Source organism: Giraffa tippelskirchi, chromosome 12 (assembly GCF_054371585.1).
Source record: "Giraffa tippelskirchi isolate mGirTip1 chromosome 12, T2T-mGirTip1v1.2.pri, whole genome shotgun sequence".
NCBI classification, from domain to species: Eukaryota; Metazoa; Chordata; class Mammalia; order Artiodactyla; family Giraffidae; genus Giraffa; species Giraffa tippelskirchi.
The window spans coordinates 65890475-65905797 of record NC_137286.1 but is presented as its reverse complement, the minus strand read 5'-3'; the positions used below and the strand labels follow the sequence as shown (position 1 = coordinate 65905797).

The 15323-nt window shown below is 54.9% G+C and overlaps 1 long non-coding RNA gene across 1 annotated transcript in view; it reads right to left on the bottom strand.

Moving 5' to 3' along the window:
- The window catches only part of LOC145530002 (uncharacterized), a 1493464-nt gene that overhangs the window by 685355 nt on the left and 792786 nt on the right, over positions 1-15323 (bottom strand). The window contains exons 93-94 of the long non-coding RNA XR_014071397.1: positions 13001-13112; positions 5368-5479 (exon numbers count right to left, since the gene is read on the bottom strand). This is a non-coding gene — a long non-coding RNA (uncharacterized LOC145530002). The remainder of the gene's footprint in view (positions 1-5367; positions 5480-13000; positions 13113-15323) is intronic.

Below are 15323 nucleotides of genomic sequence, written 5' to 3'. Positions count from 1 at the left end.
TCCAGAAACAAACCCCGGCATCCATGGTCAACTCATCTCTGACACAAAAGGGGAGAATATCCAAATGGGAACAAGAAAGCCTCTTCAATAAATGTCCATGGGAAAACCAGACAGCTACATCTGAAGAACGCTATTGGTTTTGATCTCACACCACCTCAATATCGGGGAAAAACCTCACCCTAAAGACTGATGTCATGAGACAGCTAGAAAGAAGCGTAGGTCAAAGGCTCCTTAACATCAGAGTCTCCTTGCCATTTGCTGGGCCGAGGTAGAAATGGGTCTCTTCAAGTAAGGGAAAGAGGAAAACGAAGTACGCCAATGGGTTTCCATCCAATGGAACCTCTTCACAACAGAGAAGCTAAGCATTCAGAAATGCAAAAGATAGGAAACGGAACATGAGAGACTCCTTGCAAGTGGTGTATCTGAGAAGGGGTTCATATGGAAAGAGACGAAGAACGCACAGCACTCAGATTCCAAGAAACACCACCACCACCCTTGACCCTTCCCCCATGACCAACTCCGACCTAAAGCCTTTCTCTCCCTCTAACCTATCCCTAAAACATAACCCTCATCTAATCATATACATGTGCATTCCTAGAATCCATCCATCCACACACGAGAGAGAAAGAGGAAGACACAGACTGAATCGAGAAGGGAAAAGAGAGGGACACAGCCAGAGAGAGACACGGAACCAAAGAGAGGAAAGGAGTCGACGGTCCAGACTTTTCATCAATCTGTCTCGAAGGTAGAAGCAATGACAGCGCCCATCCACCCCAGAAGGGGGAAAAGGACGGAAGGTTTGGAGAGGAAAAGACAAGAACGCAGGGAGCCATTAGAAGCTCAGCCACCCGCAGAAGCCGAGCTGGGACACTTGAACAGAATCTCAATGGAAACAGAGGACCAGAAAGTTGGCTACTCTTTTCTATAAGAGAGGGAGACCTTCGAGTCTTCCTTTCGGTCCTCCAACTTGGATGCGGGGTCTCAAAACACTCAGGAGGGGGAGTGCCTTTTCCTGGGTACCACGGCGCATCCAGGCCTCGTTCTGCCCCATTCTGTGCTGTGTCAGCCCTGGATGGAGTCTTTCTTTCTGAAGTCTCAGCGCACAAGCTCCACGTGATATCGGCCCCAGGTGGAAAGGCATGGAGCTGCTCGTAGGCCGACAGACCTAGGAAGCAGATGGGAGAATGACCCCCACTCTGCAGATGGAGAGACTGGGGAAACCCTGAGGGGCATACGCTTGTCCAGGGCCACACCACTTATGAGAAGAAGGAGCCTGGTCTGAGAGCAGCGGGGTCCTCGGAGCTCAGGCCCTGGCTGCACCCAGGCCTCCCCAGGGCTGTGGGCTGGGCTGTGTGGCTGTCAATGTGCCTGCACATGGCCTAAGGGGGGTGGTCGAGCAGTCAGAAACCCAGAGATTCCCTTGGGAAGTTTTGGGGAAGAGACCTCAGCACGAACCCCAGGAAATGATGTCTCCTGCCGGCAACAGAACCCAACAGAACCCGCAACCCGGGTATCCAGGCCTCCAGAGCGGAGAGGAGCCCCCAGCCAGATCACTTGCTGCCAGGATGTTCTGCTGTTTGCCCCTGCCCAGAGGCCGGGGCCTCAGGAGAGCTCACAGGCAGTGTGCGTGGGCACCCTGTCGACGTTGGCTCAGGGCACCCCCGAGAGGCCTCTGGCCCTTTGCCCGGAGAAACAGAAAGGTAACACGGGGAGCCCCAGGCCGGGCCAGCCCACCTCTCCCATGCCACCCGGAAACACCGGGTCCTTTGCCTGTGTGTGTGGATGCGGGTTTCTCGGGGTGTGTCTCCCTCAAGGAAGCCCAGGCGGATGTGGGGTCAGAAGCCTGCGGGCAAGTTGTGTCCACACCCCAGGGGAGAGCAGGCTGGCTGGGATGGGGAGAGTGCGGGCAGCGCCGGCCGCCCAGGCTGGCCTCACACCCTCAGGTGGGTCTCTTTCGTCCCGGGTGGGGATCTGAGCAGACACACGTCTCTGACCCTTCTGGGAAGAGAAGTTCGAGCAGGCAGAAGCAGCGGCTCCACTGGCCAGGCCCAGCTCGGAAAAGTCCCAGCATGGCTGGCTGACGGTCACTGTCGTTGCAGAGCTTCCCACGTGATGAGGCCGAGGACGGGGACACCCCGTCCACCTCCCGGAGGGAGGGGTCGGAGCACCACCCCCCCGCCCCTGAGGCCCAGTGCAGGCTCCAGGTGAGCGTGCCCACGGAGGCATCAGCCCCACCGGGGGCGAAGCGGAGGCGGGGAAGGCCTGCTGCCGAGACACCACACAGGATACACCCGGCGGCCCAGTCTGAGGCTGCCACGGAGCTCAGCACACCCGGCTCCGACCCAGAGTCCTGAGAACCCCAGCCTCTGAGGCAGCAGGAGGACCTGGAGCCCAGCACGCCAGAGCACAGAGGTGAGGACGCTGGGGCTGGTGCACGGGAGTGTGTGGGGAGGGGGTGCTGAGCTACACAGGGACGAGTCCCCGAAAGATGCTGCTGGGCCTGCAGCAAGCGCTGGCCTCACACCCCCACCCCCATCTTGCACACTTCAGTCCCAAAAGACATCCGACCCTGGGTATTCTTTGGGAATCTCTTGGAAGCTTTCTGTCCCGGGATACGCACATGCCAAGGCTGGCCTGTGGGCAAACTTTGCTTCTCCCCCAGCTCTAGCACTGGCCTCCAACTGGAACCAGGCTCCACTTCCCAGACCTGTCCCTACAGAGGTGGTGGCTCCAGGTGCAGGACCCAGGGATCCACCGAGGGCAGATGGAGAACCGAGACTTGCCCTCGCAGAGACACCAGGCCAGCTGGGTTCTGGCCAGCACACCGGGCAGATCGGATCTCCGTGCCTGCAGGACCCCCAGCCCCAGGCACTGATGTCCCACCCCCTCAGCCAGAACCTCCACCTCCACGTGCACCTGTACCTGCTCGGGCTTTGGCAGGAGAACCCGAGGCAGAGGAGGAGTCACCGCCTCGGCAGGGAGAGCCTGCCCTGGCTCCCGCGCAACACCCAGACGCCGACGATGACTCACCCACCCCTGCAGGAAGAACGAGCCCCCGCTCTGGACAGAGACCCAGAGCCCTTGCCGGAAACACCACGTCCAGGGGAGCGGTCGGCTCTGCCGCCTCCATCCCTGTCGGCTCACCGTGGACGCTGTCAACTCGGTCTGCCCCCAGGGGACATGGAGTTCCTTTCCCCTGAACTGCTTTGCATTTGGTTTGTTTCCACCTTTCTGGTGATGTTTTATTTTTTGTATGGTTTCCTGTATTTTTGTTGGTTAAGTTGGGAACTTGTTGGTTAAGTTAGTAAACTTTTTCATCATTGTTGCAATTTGGGAACACTGTTGTGTAACTCTGGTGATACTGTGTTACCATCACCACTTTGTGGTTTCAGACCCGTTTGATCTTTATGCCCCACCCCCCAACAAAGCCTGGATTCAAGGCAAGCACGCCCTGTTCATCCCTCCCCCCGATCCTGAACACAATTTCATCTTTTCTTTCTGCATTCCTTCCTATATTCTTGGTGTCCCCAATCAATGACTCTCAGTGAAATGACTGAAGGAGTTTCTTTCGGACTCTCCACCTACTGTAAGACTCCATTGGAGAGTTCTCATTTTTATGTCATTTGAACTAGCCTTTGATAGCTGACAGGACGGTGTACGTCCTTTCAAGATATCATGTGCCAAACGAAGCCCTTTTGGCAAATGCCATCATTATCTCCAGGCAGGCATTGCTGTTTGAAGGGTGACATCTCAGCCAGAAGGCAGAGGCTGAGCTCCTCTTGTTGCACCAGCTCCCAAAAGAAGCCAAGAAAGGGAGCTGGAACAACAAACCACCCCAACGCCCAGGAAAGCGTTCTTCACGACAGAAGGCTAGAAAATGACCCAACAACCTTGTGGCCCAGAACCCCTCTAGAAAAATCACTGTTCCATAAAAAAGAGAAACACGTGGGAAGTTCCAAGGAGAGGCAATGCCCATGGCCAGTGTACTTTAGAGACGGCCTGACCGCTCCGGGGAAGACACGCACCGACGGAACCCCTTGGGAAACAGCAGTGAGAGTCCTCACCGTCGTAAGGGTTTCCTCTGGGGACAACCTGCCCTGGGCACCACATGAGGGAGCAGACCGGCTTCTCTTCCTCTGCCCCCACACCATTCACTCATGAAGGCAGCTCAGGTGTTCTCATGCCCTGCCTGCCTGCCTGCCTGCCTGGCTCATCCGTGAGCTGTGACCACCTCCAGGGCAGGACTCCACCTTCTCCTCTCTGTGTACCGTGAATCTGCACACAGTGGGCTTTCAGAACCTTAGGAGACTTGAGCCATTCCCACTCGAGCCAGAACCCTCCCCAGGAAGGAAAACGGCTGTGGAGTCATTTTGGCCCCAGCACTGGTTCCGAAAGCCTGGCGGCTCCTACAGCCTCTACGGTGTGAAGAGGGAGGTCCCTTTTGACAGAGCTTTCCGGCTGTCAGATCTAAGCTGTTGTTTCACTCTCAGCTGTGTCTCTTCCGTTGCAGCCAGGTGGGCCACGCTGCTCCAAAGGGGCTCACAAGCTGAGTGGCAAGGGAGGTATTGAGAGGACAGGGATGGCTACAACGTGCTGCAAACTGAGTGAGGGTCCCCACAATCCTCAGCAAAGGTCTGTGGTGTGCAAGTGGGGAGTAGAGGGCCCCCAAGTTCCAAAGGAAGGGAGGTACTCGGGAGCTAAAGCCCTTGGCTGCTGTGGTAGCAGCTGCAGATGGCAGCTCGTCCACAGTGCACTTCGAATGAGGTCATATGAGCGGGACTCTGGAAATGGCTCCGAAATCAAGAGAAAGGGGTCAGGGTATGTGGGAATCCGGCGGGGGTGGGGGGTGGATGAAGGAAGGTGTCCTTCCTCTCTCCAGTGCAATTTGGTTTGGTGAGTCTCAAAGCTACCAGATGGCACTTCCCAAGTCAGGCCCCCGCAGGAATCAGGGTGGGCTGCGTGCCTCGGCGCCTGCTACAGGGACAAGCCACACCAGTGGCCTCCCTGAGCTCAAATGGCCGGATCTGGGGGTTCTGTCTGGGTGCACACCTCCTTGCTCTGGCCAAGTTCCCCCCTTCTCTGAGCACCAGCTTCATCCTCTCGAATGAGGACATCGATTGCTACCTTGGCACGTTACTCCCTTCATCCTGTGAAGACTCATTAGGCTTATCCTACAATTACTAGCTGGCCCGAAGAGATATCTCCTGAATCCAGATTAAGCTGGAGTCTCCCAGGCTCATCTGGCATGTCTTCCCTGAAGTCTGCCAAAACCCACACCCTTGCATTTCCAGGGACTCCCCTTAGCCAGCTGGGCAGAAAACCCAGCATGGTTCAAACAAGCTGACAGACAAGCGGGAGAGGACTCACGGGCAGACGGCCTCCCTCAGGTCTCTGGTGGAGCTCTGGGACCACAGCAGCAGCGGGCCATCTCAGACCCTGGGCTCAGCAGCGCCCTCATTCTCAGGCCGGCGGCTCTGCCCTGAGGGGAGCAGGAAGGTCACCAACTGCCGCAGGCGGACCTCAAGCCCCTCCCACTGCTGGAGCCTGACCTCCCCCGGCCCCACCCCTTCCCCTACCCCAGCAGGACGAGAGCTCGTCTTCCCCTGGCTTCCAACGTGAGGCCCGGCCCCGGGCCCCGATTGGGCACTGCCCCAGTCCGGAGCCAATCACAGTGGCCAGGGAGGTGGAACGCACCGATTGGCCAGGGCCAGGTCATGTGACCATACTCCCCAGGAAACTCAAACCTTACCAAGATTCCCTAACAAACCAATGAACAAAATTATCCAGTAAAGGCAAACCGTACTTTTTAATGAGGCCAATGTCACAGAAAAAAAAAAAAAATCCTTCACAATGAACTGCTCAAGGAAGCTACTAAATAAGCTTTCAGAAAAGTTAAGACGTTTTTTTTTTTTTAATAGGGTGACGGAGAGCTATACCTTTCCCATCTATGTGAATTTAGGTTTAAACTAGATTTCCCTCGGCTATTATATAAGACAAAAAACCCCACATCACCCCCTTTCACTCCCCCCACCCCCAAAAAGTGTTTTAGTCTATTGAATTTTTGTGTCCTCAGTTGTGTCTGATTCACGGCAACTCACGAACTCTACACAGCCAGGCTCTTCCGTCCATGGAATTCAGGGCAATTTTTTTCTGTCACAGCAAATGCCCACCCTGGGTGATCCAAAGGCAAGGGCTCAGAGGCTCCTGAGAGTCTAACTCCTTTCAGCCGAGCACAGAGCTGGCTCCTCACTGGGATGCCTGTGGCCTGGGGCTCCCAGAGGGGAGAGCAGCACTCGCCCCACCGTGTGGTCACTGCTGGAAGTGCAGGCTGCTCCTCACTCCCCCTTGACAGTGTCCCTGAGGGCAGAACAGTGTGAATCTACTCAAGGTGGAAACGCAAACTCCGATGCAACCAAACTTCCCACAAGGTCTCCAAAACCACTCAGGAACAGGGAATTGGAAACTGCAGGGCATGACATGAATGGAGATGGAGACTTGACACCTTACACCGAGTTCACTTCCAGTTATCCCTAGACAAAGTTTCCATGAAAACTTGTCACAAATCTAGAAGAACAATGAGCAGAAACCGGACACGTGCTTTGAGTCTTCACACACAAAACAAAAAGGCAGCCCACAAAACAACCCAGAGAATACAGTGGACTTTGCAAAATCAAAGATATCTACTGTGGGAAAGACCTCATTACAAAAGCAAAAGACAGGTCATACATCGCGAGACGAATGAGTGGAAACACAAAGCTTCTCAAGGATGTGTCTCCAAACAGACAAAGAACACCAACACGACAAGCCTGTGAAAACTAGGGAAAGGTCTGAAGGGACAGCAGACTGAGGAAGACACACACAGAGTATCCCGGATGATGTCCAGCACTGAGGGCCTGAAGAAACAACAGTCTAGTTGCACTCCCTCAGGCCTGTGTGACCCTGGATGAGGCCTCTGTTTCCTGGTGGCTCTGAGAGATGGACAGGGAGGAAGGGGAAGAGAAATCACTTGCATTTCTAATACTCACAGCAAAGTCTTCCAATGAGAAGGGAATTATCACCCCCACTGACAATGCCATTCACTGAAGTGATACCCACGAGTCCATCTAACCCAGAAGGGAAGGAAGGACCTGTTCTCACAAAACGGCGAGAGATGGAAGAAGGAAGATCAAGCCCACACCAACCACTGGAAAGAGAAGCTGTGCTCAGGGCTTGAAAGAATTCCTATTGGGAAAATGATGTCACAGCCCCACAAGGCAATCCACAGCTTCGATGCTATTCCTCCCAAAATGCCAATGCATTTTCGCACCGAACAAAGAATTGCAAAAGGGGTACGGAAACAGAAAAGAGCCTAAATTGTCAATACAATCCGACGAAAAAGCCCCGATACGGACATCCAAGGTTGTGTGAAAGGAAATTAGACGACCAAACTAGGATCCTCAGGAGAGTATCGGAGAAGGCGATGGCGACCCACTCCAGTACTCTTGCCTGGAAAACGCCCTGGACGGAGGAGCCTGGTAGGCTGCAGGCCATGGGGTCGCGCAGAGTCAGACACGACTGAAGTGACTTAGGCGCAGCGGCAGCAGCAGGACAGTATGCTATTGGGAATACAACAACACACACAGATCCAGATCGATGGAATAAAGTTGAGGGTCCAGAAACAAACCCCGGCATCCATGGTCAACTCATCTCTGACACAAAAGGGGAGAATATCCAAATGGGAACAAGAAAGCCTCTTCAATAAATGTCCATGGGAAAACCAGACAGCTACATCTGAAGAACGCTATTGGTTTTGATCTCACACCACCTCAATATCGGGAAAAAACCTCACCCTAAAGACTGATGTCATGAGACAGCTAGAAAGAAGCGTAGGTCAAAGGCTCCTTAACATCAGAGTCTCCTTGCCATTTGCTGGGCGGAGGTAGAAATGGGTCTCTTCAAGTAAGGGAAAGAGGAAAACGAAGTACGCCAATGGGTTTCCATCCAATGGAACCTCTTCACAACAGAGAAGCTAAGCATTCAGAAATGCAAAAGATGGGAAACGGAACATGAGAGAATCCTTGCAAGTGGTGTATCTGAGAAGGGGTTCATATGGAAAGAGACGAAGAATGCACAGCACTCAGATTCCAAGAAACACCACCACCACCCTTGACCCTTCCCCCATGACCAACTCCGACCTAAAGCCTTTCTCTCCCTCTAACCTATCCCTAAAACATAACCCTCATCTAATCATATACATGTGCATTCCTAGCATCCATCCATCCACACACGAGAGAGAAAGAGGAAGACACAGACTGAATCGAGAAGGGAAAAGAGAGGGACACAGACAGAGAGAGACACGGAACCAAAGAGAGGAAAGGAGTCGACGGTCCAGACTTTTCATCAATCTGTCTCGAAGGTAGAAGCAATGACAGCGCCCATCCACCCCAGAAGGGGGAAAAGGACGGACGGTTTGGAGAGGAAAAGACAAGAACGCAGGGAGCCATTAGAAGCTCAGCCACCCGCAGAAGCCGAGCTGGGACACTTGAACAGAATCTCAATGGAAACAGAGGACCAGAAAGTTGGCTACTCTTTTCTATAAGAGAGGAGACCTTCGAGTCTTCCTTTCGCGCCTCCAACTTGGATGCAGGGTCTCAAAACACTCAGGAGGGGGAGTGCCTTTTCCTGGGTACCACGGCGCATCCAGGCCTCATTCTGCCCCATTCTGTGCTGTGTCAGCCCTGGATGGAGTCTTTCTTTCTGAAGTCTCAGCGCACAAGCTCCACGTGATATCGGCCCCAGGTGGAAAGGCATGGAGCTGCTCGTAGGCCGACAGACCTAGGAAGCAGATGGGAGAATGACCCCCACTCTGCAGATGGAGAGACTGGGGAAACCCTGAGGGGCATACGCTTGTCCAGGGCCACACCACTTATGAGAAGAAGGAGCCTGGTCTGAGAGCAGCGGGGTCCTCGGAGCTCAGGCCCTGGCTGCACCCAGGCCTCCCCAGGGCTGTGGGCTGGGCTGTGTGGCTGTCACTGTGCCTGCACATGGCCTAAGGGGGGTGGTCGAGCAGTCAGAAACCCAGAGATTCCCTTGGGAAGTTTTGGGGAAGGGACCTCAGCACGAACCCCAGGAAATGATGTCACCGGCCGGCAACAGAACCCAACAGAACCCGCAACCCGGGTATCCAGGCCTCCAGAGCGGAGAGGAGCCCCCAGCCAGATCACTTGCTGCCAGGATGTTCTGCTGTTTGCCCCTGCCCAGAGGCCGGGGCCTCAGGAGAGGTCACAGGCAGTGTGCGTGGGCACCCTGTCAACGTTGGCTCAGGGCACCCCCGAGAGGCCTCTGGCCCTTTGCCCGGAGAAACAGAAAGGTAACACGGGGAGCCCCAGGCCGGGCCAGCCCACCTCTCCCATGCCACCCGGAAACACCGGGTCCTTTGCCTGTGTGTGTGGATGCGGGTTTCTCGGGGTGTGTCTCCCTCAAGGAAGCCCAGGCGGATGTGGGGTCAGAAGCCTGCGGGCAAGTTGTGTCCACACCCCAGGGGAGAGCAGGCTGGCTGGGATGGGGAGAGTGCGGGCAGCGCCGGCCGCCCAGGCTGGCCTCACACCCTCAGGTGGGTCTCTTTCGTCCCGGGTGGGGATCTGAGCAGACACACGTCTCTGACCCTTCTGGGAAGAGAAGTTCGAGCAGGCAGAAGCAGCGGCTCCACTGGCCAGGCCCAGCTCGGAAAAGTCCCAGCATGGCTGGCTGACGGTCACTGTCGTTGCAGAGCTTCCCACGTGATGAGGCCGAGGACGGGGACACCCCGTCCACCTCCCGGAGGGAGGGGTCGGAGCACCACCCCCCCGCCCCTGAGGCCCAGTGCAGGCTCCAGGTGAGCGTGCCCACGGAGGCATCAGCCCCACCGGGGGCGAAGCGGAGGCGGGGAAGGCCTGCTGCCGAGACACCACACAGGATACACCCGGCGGCCCAGTCTGAGGCTGCCACGGAGCTCAGCACACCCGGCTCCGACCCAGAGTCCCGAGAACCCCAGCCTCTGAGGCAGCAGGAGGACCTGGAGCCCAGCACGCCAGAGCACAGAGGTGAGGACGCTGGGGCTGGTGCACGGGAGTGTGTGGGGAGGGGGTGCTGAGCTACACAGGGACGAGTCCCCGAAAGATGCTGCTGGGCCTGCAGCAAGCGCTGGCCTCACACCCCCACCCCCATCTTGCACACTTCAGTCCCAAAAGACATCCGACCCTGGGTATTCTTTGGGAATCTCTTGGAAGCTTTCTGTCCCGGGATACGCACATGCCAAGGCTGGCCTGTGGGCAAACTTTGCTTCTCCCCCAGCTCTAGCACTGGCCTCCAACTGGAACCAGGCTCCACTTCCCAGACCTGTCCCTACAGAGGTGGTGGCTCCAGGTGCAGGACCCAGGGATCCACCGAGGGCAGATGGAGAACCGAGACTTGCCCTCGCAGAGACACCAGGCCAGCTGGGTTCTGGCCAGCACACCGGTCAGATCGGATCTCCGTGCCTGCAGGACCCCCAGCCCCAGGCACTGATGTCCCACCCCCTCAGCCAAAACCTCCACCTCCACGTGCACCTGTACCTGCTCGGGCTTTGGCAGGAGAACCCGAGGCAGAGGAGGAGTCACCGCCTCGGCAGGGAGAGCCTGCCCTGGCTCCCGCGCAACACCCAGACGCCGACGATGACTCACCCACCCCTGCAGGAAGAACGAGCCCCCGCTCTGGACAGAGACCCAGAGCCCTTGCCGGAAACACCACGTCCAGGGGAGCGGTCGGCTCTGCCGCCTCCATCCCTGTCGGCTCACCGTGGACGCTGTCAACTCGGTCTGCCCCCAGGGGACATGGAGTTCCTTTCCCCTGAACTGCTTTGCATTTGGTTTGTTTCCACCTTTCTGGTGATGTTTTATTTTTTGTATGGTTTCCTGTATTTTTGTTGGTTAAGTTGGGATTAGTAAACTTTTTCATCATTGTTGCAATTTGGGAACACTCTTGTGTAACTGGTGATACTGTGTTACCATCACCACTTTGTGGTTTCAGACCCGTTTGATCTTTATGCCCCACCCCCCAACAAAGCCTGGATTCAAGGCAAGCACGCCCTGTTCATCCCTCCCCCCGATCCTGAACACAATTTCATCTTTTCTTTCTGCATTCCTTCCTATATTCTTGGTGTCCCCAATCAATGACTCTCAGTGAAATGACTGAAGGAGTTTCTTTCAGACTCTCCACCTACTGTAAGACTCCATTGGAGAGTTCTCATTTTTATGTCATTTGAACTAGCCTTTGATAGCTGACAGGACGGTGTACGTCCTTTCAAGATATCATGTGCCAAACGAAGCCCTTTTGGCAAATGCCATCATTATCTCCAGGCAGGCATTGCTGTTTGAAGGGTGACATCTCAGCCAGAAGGCAGAGGCTGAGCTCCTCTTGTTGCACCAGCTCCCAAAAGAAGCCAAGAAAGGGAGCTGGAACAACAAACCACCCCAACGCCCAGGAAAGCGTTCTTCACGACAGAAGGCTAGAAAATGACCCAACAACCTTGTGGCCCAGAACCCCTCTAGAAAAATCACTGTTCCATAAAAAAGAGAAACACGTGGGAAGTTCCAAGGAGAGGCAATGCCCATGGCCAGTGTACTTTAGAGACGGCCTGACCGCTCCGGGGAAGACACGCACCGACGGAACCCCTTGGGAAACAGCAGTGAGAGTCCTCACCGTCGTAAGGGTTTCCTCTGGGGACAACCTGCCCTGGGCACCACATGAGGGAGCAGACCGGCTTCTCTTCCTCTGCCCCCACACCATTCACTCATGAAGGCAGCTCAGGTGTTCTCATGCCCTGCCTGCCTGCCTGCCTGCCTGGCTCATCCGTGAGCTGTGACCACCTCCAGGGCAGGACTCCACCTTCTCCTCTCTGTGTACCGTGAATCTGCACACAGTGGGCTTTCAGAACCTTAGGAGACTTGAGCCATTCCCACTCGAGCCAGAACCCTCCCCAGGAAGGAAAACGGCTGTGGAGTCATTTTGGCCCCAGCACTGGTTCCGAAAGCCTGGCGGCTCCTACAGCCTCTACGGTGTGAAGAGGGAGGTCCCTTTTGACAGAGCTTTCCGGCTGTCAGATCTAAGCTGTTGTTTCACTGTCAGCTGTGTCTCTTCCGTTGCAGCCAGGTGGGCCACGCTGCTCCAAAGGGGCTCACAAGCTGAGTGGCAAGGGAGGTATTGAGAGGACAGGGATGGCTACAACGTGCTGCAAACTGAGTGAGGGTCCCCACAATCCTCAGCAAAGGTCTGTGGTGTGCAAGTGGGGAGTAGAGGGCCCCCAAGTTCCAAAGGAAGGGAGGTACTCGGGAGCTAAAGCCCTTGGCTGCTGTGGTAGCAGCTGCAGATGGCAGCTCGTCCACAGTGCACTTCGAATGAGGTCATATGAGCGGGACTCTGGAAATGGCTCCGAAATCAAGAGAAAGGGGTCAGGGTATGTGGGAATCCGGCGGGGGTGGGGGGTGGATGAAGGAAGGTGTCCTTCCTCTCTCCAGTGCAATTTGGTTTGGTGAGTCTCAAAGCTACCAGATGGCACTTCCCAAGTCAGGCCCCCGCAGGAATCAGGGTGGGCTGCGTGCCTCGGCGCCTGCTACAGGGACAAGCCACACCAGTGGCCTCCCTGAGCTCAAATGGCCGGATCTGGGGGTTCTGTCTGGGTGCACACCTCCTTGCTCTGGCCAAGTTCCCCCCTTCTCTGAGCACCAGCTTCATCCTCTCGAATGAGGACATCGATTGCTACCTTGGCACGTTACTCCCTTCATCCTGTGAAGACTCATTAGGCTTATCCTACAATTACTAGCTGGCCCGAAGAGATATCTCCTGAATCCAGATTAAGCTGGAGTCTCCCAGGCTCATCTGGCATGTCTTCCCTGAAGTCTGCCAAAACCCACACCCTTGCATTTCCAGGGACTCCCCTTAGCCAGCTGGGCAGAAAACCCAGCATGGTTCAAACAAGCTGACAGACAAGCGGGAGAGGACTCACGGGCAGACGGCCTCCCTCAGGTCTCTGGTGGAGCTCTGGGACCACAGCAGCAGCGGGCCATCTCAGACCCTGGGCTCAGCAGCGCCCTCATTCTCAGGCCGGCGGCTCTGCCCTGAGGGGAGCAGGAAGGTCACCAACTGCCGCAGGCGGACCTCAAGCCCCTCCCACTGCTGGAGCCTGACCTCCCCCGGCCCCACCCCTTCCCCTACCCCAGCAGGACGAGAGCTCGTCTTCCCCTGGCTTCCAACGTGAGGCCCGGCCCCGGGCCCCGATTGGGCACTGCCCCAGTCCGGAGCCAATCACAGTGGCCAGGGAGGTGGAACGCACCGATTGGCCAGGGCCAGGTCATGTGACCATACTCCCCAGGAAACTCAAACCTTACCAAGATTCCCTAACAAACCAATGAACAAAATTATCCAGTAAAGGCAAACCGTACTTTTTAATGAGGCCAATGTCACAGAAAAAAAAAAAAAAAATCCTTCACAATGAACTGCTCAAGGAAGCTACTAAATAAGCTTTCAGAAAAGTTAAGACGTTTTTTTTTTTTTAATAGGGTGACGGAGAGCTATACCTTTCCCATCTATGTGAATTTAGGTTTAAACTAGATTTCCCTCGGCTATTATATAAGACAAAAAACCCCACATCACCCCCTTTCACTCCCCCCACCCCCAAAAAGTGTTTTAGTCTATTGAATTTTTGTGTCCTCAGTTGTGTCTGATTCACGGCAACTCACGAACTCTACACAGCCAGGCTCTTCCGTCCATGGAATTCAGGGCAATTTTTTTCTGTCACAGCAAATGCCCACCCTGGGTGATCCAAAGGCAAGGGCTCAGAGGCTCCTGAGAGACTAACTCCTTTCAGCTGAGCACAGAGCTGGCTCCTCACTGGGATGCCTGTGGCCTGGGGCTCCCAGAGGGGAGAGCAGCACTCGCCCCACCGTGTGGTCACTGCTGGAAGTGCAGGCTGCTCCTCACTCCCCCTTGACAGTGTCCCTGAGGGCAGAACAGTGTGAATCTACTCAAGGTGGAAACGCAAACTCCGATGCAACCAAACTTCCCACAAGGTCTCCAAAACCACTCAGGAACAGGGAATTGGAAACTGCAGGGCATGACATGAATGGAGATGGAGACTTGACACCTTACACCGAGTTCACTTCCAGTTATCCCTAGACAAAGTTTCCATGAAAACTTGTCACAAATCTAGAAGAACAATGAGCAGAAACCGGACACGTGCTTTGAGTCTTCACACACAAAACAAAAAGGCAGCCCACAAAACAACCCAGAGAATACAGTGGACTTTGCAAAATCAAAGATATCTACTGTGGGAAAGACCTCATTACAAAAGCAAAAGACAGGTCATACATTGCGAGACGAATGAGTGGAAACACAAAGCTTCTCAAGGATGTGTCTCCAAACAGACAAAGAACACCAACACGACAAGCCTGTGAAAACTAGGGAAAGGTCTGAAGGGACAGCAGACTGAGGAAGACACACACAGAGTATCCCGGATGATGTCCAGCACTGAGGGCCTGAAGAAACAACAGTCTAGTTGCACTCCCTCAGGCCTGTGTGACCCTGGATGAGGCCTCTGTTTCCCGGTGGCTCTGAGAGATGGACAGGGAGGAAGGGGAAGAGAAATCACTTGCATTTCTAATACTCACAGCAAAGTCTTCCAATGAGAAGGGAATTATCACCCCCACTGACAATGCCATTCACTGAAGTGATACCCACGAGTCCATCTAACCCAGAAGGGAAGGAAGGACCTGTTCTCACAAAACGGCGAGAGATGGAAGAAGGAAGATCAAGCCCACACCAACCACTGGAAAGAGAAGCTGTGCTCAGGGCTTGAAAGAATTCCTATTGGGAAAATGATGTCACAGCCCCACAAGGCAATCCACAGCTTCGATGCTATTCCTCCCAAAATGCCAATGCATTTTCGCACCGAACAAAGAATTGCAAAAGGGGTACGGAAACAGAAAAGAGCCTAAATTGTCAATACAATCCGACGAAAAAGCCCCGATACGGACATCCAAGGTTGTGTGAAAGGAAATTAGACGACCAAACTAGGATCCTCAGGAGAGTATCGGAGAAGGCGATGGCGACCCACTCCAGTACTCTTGCCTGGAAAACGCCCTGGACGGAGGAGCCTGGTAGGCTGCAGGCCATGGGGTCGCGCAGAGTCAGACACGACTGAAGTGACTTAGGCGCAGCGGCAGCAGCAGGACAGTATGCTATTGGGAATACAACAACACACACAGATCCAGATCGATGGAATAAAGTTGAGGGTCCAGAAACAAACCCCGGCATCCATGGTCAACTCATCT